General features: G+C 43.8%; 1 long non-coding RNA gene across 4 annotated transcripts; it reads right to left on the reverse strand.

The window, feature by feature from the left end:
- Positions 1-205: 205 nt before the first annotated feature.
- Positions 206-3,803, reverse strand: LOC126995761 (uncharacterized). 4 transcript variants are annotated; one of them, XR_007750686.1, is made up of 4 exons: positions 1,391-3,803; positions 1,186-1,239; positions 582-732; positions 206-430 (listed from the first exon to the last, which is right to left on the reverse strand). It is a non-coding gene; the product is annotated as an uncharacterized LOC126995761 (long non-coding RNA). The 4 variants fall into 4 exon arrangements; XR_007750688.1 differs by lacking the exon at positions 582-732 and having other exon boundaries at positions 884-1,336; positions 1,488-3,803; XR_007750687.1 differs by lacking the exons at positions 582-732; positions 1,186-1,239 and adding an exon at positions 884-1,088.
- Between the last annotated feature and the right edge of the window lie 720 nt (positions 3,804-4,523).

Genomic DNA, 4,523 nt, shown 5'->3' on the forward strand with positions numbered 1-4,523 from the left:
TACCTCCATTATCCCATTTTAAACCATTATATTCATGACCATTTCTTATATCCTTTCAGCTTCCCATGGTCTTAATCTACCCTCTCTACCTTTTTCACAAGCCCCTCCCCCCTTCAAAATATATATCCCACCCTTTAAAATGTACTTACACCATCACCTCCCATACCCCTTCGTTACACCATTATCTTCATCCCCCCTTTCTTTTACCCTCCCTAATATATTCTCCCCCACGTTAAACTTTCTCTCCCATCATCTCCCTTCTCCTTTATAGCTATTTCTACCCCACCTCCCTTCTTTCCCCTTTCCTTTCAGCTTCTCATCGTCTTAATCTACCTGCTCTACCTCTTCTAAACTACCTAATATATTCTCCTTCACGTTAAACTTTCTCTCCCATCTTCTCCCTTCTCCTTTATAGCTATTCTTACCCCACCTCCCTTCTTTCCCCTTTCTTCTACCCTTGCAGCTTCCCATCGCCTTAATCTACCTGCTCTACCTCTTCTAAACTACCTAATATATTCTCCCCGACGTTAAACTTTCTCTCCCATCATCTCCCTTCTCCTTTATAGCTATTTCTACCCCACCTCCCTTCTTTCCCCTTTCTTCTACCCTTTCAGCTTCCCATCGTCTTAATCTACCTGCTCTACCTCTTCTAAACTACCTAATATATTCTCCTTCACGTTAAACTTTCTCTCCCATCTTCTCCCTTCTCCCTCATAGCTATTCTTACCCCACCTCCCTTCTTTCCCCTTTCTTCTACCCTTTCAGCCTCCCATCGTCTTAATCTACCTGCTCTACCTCTTCTAAACTACCTAATATATTCTCCTTCACGTTAAAATTTCTCTCCCATCAGCTCCCTTCTCCCTCATAGCTATTCTTACCCCACCTCCCTTCTTTCCCCTTTCTTCTACCCTTTCAGCTTCCCATCGTCTTAATCTACCTGCTCTACCTCTTCTAAACTACCTAATATATTCTCCTTCACGTTAAAATTTCTCTCCCATCATCTCCTTTCTCCCTCATACCTATTCTTACCCCACCTCCCTTCTTTCCCCTTTCTTCTACCCTTTCAGCTTCCCATCGTCTTAATCTACCTTCTCTACCTCTTCTAAACTCCCTAATATATTCTCCCCCACGTTAAACTTTCTCTCCCATCTTCTCCCTTCTCCTTTATAGCTATTCTTACCCCACCTCCCTTCTTTCCCCTTTCTTCTACCCTTTCAGCTTCCCATCGTCTTAATCTACCTGCTCTACCTCTTCTAAACTACCTAATATATTCTCCTTCACGTTAAACTTTCTCTCCCATCATCTCCCTTCTCCCTCATACCTATTCTTACCCCACCTCCCTTCTTTCCCCTTTCTTCTACCCTTTCAGCCTCCCATCGTCTTAATCTACCTGCTCTACCTCTTCTAAACTACCTAATATATTCTCCTTCACGTTAAAATTTCTCTCCCATCATCTCCCTTCTCCCTTATAGCTATTTCTACCCCACCTCCCTTCTTTCCCCTTTCTTCTACCCTTTCAGCTTCCCATCGTCTTAATCTACCTGCTCTACCTCTTCTAAACTACCTAATATATTCTCCTTCACGTTAAAATTTCTCTCCCATCATCTCCCTTCTCCTTTATAGCTATTTCTACCCCAACTCCCTTCTTTCCCCTTTCTTCTACCCTTTCAGCTTCCCATCGTCTTAATCTACCCTCTCTACCGTCTTCACACGCCCTAATATATTCTTCTCTACATCAGAATTTCTCTCCCATCACCTCCCTTCTCCCTTATAGCTCTTTCTATCTCACCTCCCTTCTGCTCCCTTCTCTACTCTCATATTCCCACGACCCTTAACTCCTTCATTATGCTCCCATCTCCACCCCTTTTAAGACGCCCCCACCTCTCTATACTCCGCCCCATTGCTAATTTATTCCCCATCAACTCCATTCTCCCACGCCTGAGGTATCACTTTCTTCCCTTGCTCCTCCTCCTCCTCCTCCTTCTCTCTCTTCAGACTCCCATATCCTTTCGTAACACCTCTTTCCTCTTCTCTTTCTTCCCCTTCCTCCTCCTCCTCCTCCTTCTCTCTCTTCAGACTCCCATATACCCTTTTCGTTATACCTCTCTCCTCTTCTCTTTCTTCCCCTTTCTCCTCCTCCTCCTTCATATTCTCACAGCCCTTTTTTATTTTTTTAATTCTTTTCTTTCTTCCCCTTTCTCCTTCTCTCCCTGAAGACTCCTATGGTTCCTCTTGACTCCCCTTTCCTCTTCTCTTTCCTTCCCTTTCTTCTCTTTTCCCTTCAGAATTCTATACCACTTCTTAATACCTTTTTCCTCTTTTCTTTCTTCCCCCTTCTCCTCCTCTCCCTTCACACTCCTACAGCCCTTCTTGACTCCTCCTCCTCCTCCTCCTCCTTCTTCCCTTCTCCACCAACGAATATATTTTCAGCCCCGTTAACAAATTATTCCCAATCGCCTCCCTTCTCTCATAGTTAAAGCCCATCAATTCGTCTCCCTTTCTCCTTTAATTCTATGCTTCAACACTTCCTTACTTCCTCTTCTTTTTTCTTCTTCTTCTTTCTCTTCTTGTATAGTTTAAAAGCCCTTCTATTCGTTCCCCTTCTCTTCTATTTCTATTCTCCCATTACCTTAATTCTTCTTTTTCTTCTTTTTCTTCTTCTTTTTCTTCTTCTTCCTTTCTATATTTTAAGCCCTTCAGTTCGTCTCCCTTTCTACTTTAATTCTACACTCCTACCACTTTCTTGATTCTTCTTGGTTTTCTTCTTTTCCTTTTTCTTTTTCTTCATAGGTTCAATCCACCCAGTCCATCCTATCCATTCATCCACTTACCGTATCTTATTCCACCTCACCCCCACTCATCCACCCCTTCTTCTTCTTCTTCCCTCCTCCACCCTCGTAACGCCCCATCCATTACTCATCACGCCCCTTCCTCCCCTTCCTCCGCCCTCTCGCGACCGATGGAGTTATTACGAGCAATTACCTGCCGCTAATTAATCCTGTGTGTGGCCCGGCAGGTGTGGAGGAATGTGTGTATGTGTGTGTGTGCGTATGTGTATGGGAGGGGGGGGGGCGGCAGGTGTATGTATGTATGTGTGTGGGGGGAGGTTATGTATGTGTGTATACGGGAGGGGGTGGGGTGGGGTGGTGTGTGTGTGTGTGTGTGTGTGTGTGTGTGTGTGTGTGTGTGTGTGTGTGTGTGTGTCTTAAATGTCTACGCACAAACCGTTTCTCTTTTTTTTCTTCCTTTTTTTGTGCTTTTATTGTGTGGAGTATCATTGTTGCCATGAACGTTCTCTGCACCACCACCACCACCACGCCCACCACCACCACCACCACGCCCACCATCACCACCACCATCACCATTTCCATTGATATTATTGCAACACTTTCGTCACCACCACCATCCCTATCAACACAGCCCGCAGCGCCATCTATATCAATTCATGTTTATTTCCAGGATTTATTTTTATTTTTTTACTGTATATAAAAGAAAGTGCTGTGAAAAAAAAGAGTTGAGTATTTTTCCTCATAACATACATAGCCGATTAGTCTCTCGAAATGGGCATACAAGGGTGATCGTGGGGTTATAATTATCTAACACAATTGTAAAGAAAAAAAAAGAAAAAAAAGCATTATTTACTTCTTTGAATGGCTATATTGTTTTTTGATTCTGCTGTTCTTGCTACTACTGCTACTACTGCTACTACTACTACTACTACTACTACTACTACTACTACTACTATAACCACCAACCCTTTCCTTCTCTCTGGAACTACTACTACTACTACTACTACTACTACTACTACTACTACTACTACTACTACCACCAACCCGTTCTACCACCACCACCACCACCACCTCCTCCTCCTCCTCCTTCTCCTCCTTTTTCTCCTCAAAAAAATATCATCACCATCACCCCTCCGGCCTAGACTCATCACGTCGCAGGCCGCAACCGTTACCGCCAATCACTCACCATCACCACTATCACCACGATCACTTTCATCACCCTCGCCGGTCACCATGAAATTCCTCCTTTTTCTCCGTCTCCATCGCCACCTCTATCACTGCCACCACCACCATTACCACTATCACTGTTACCACCACCACCACCACCAGGTACTTCGGTCTTTTTAGCATTGATTTTAGGGGGTTCTTTTTTTTATAGAATTTTAGAGAATTTTGGCGAGAATTCAAACCCATGCTGAACTAACCTCAACGCAGGCAAACGTGACTTAACCAAACCAAAGTAAATCCAGGATGAGCTAGCATGATCCAACTCAACCAACCCAAACCAAATCCAAGACGAAACAACGTAACCTACCATAATCTAACTCGACCCAACCTACAGCTAACCAAACCAAAGCAAAACCAACTCAACCAAACTTAACCAAACCCAAGACGAACCAACGTAACCTACCATAATCTAACTCAACCCAACCTTAGCTAACCAAACCAAAGCAAAACCAACCCAACCAAACTTAACCAAACCCAAGACGAACCAACGTAACCAACCATAATCAA

The sequence above is a fragment of the Eriocheir sinensis genome, chromosome 8 (assembly GCF_024679095.1).
Source record: "Eriocheir sinensis breed Jianghai 21 chromosome 8, ASM2467909v1, whole genome shotgun sequence".
Classification (NCBI taxonomy): domain Eukaryota; kingdom Metazoa; phylum Arthropoda; class Malacostraca; order Decapoda; family Varunidae; genus Eriocheir; species Eriocheir sinensis.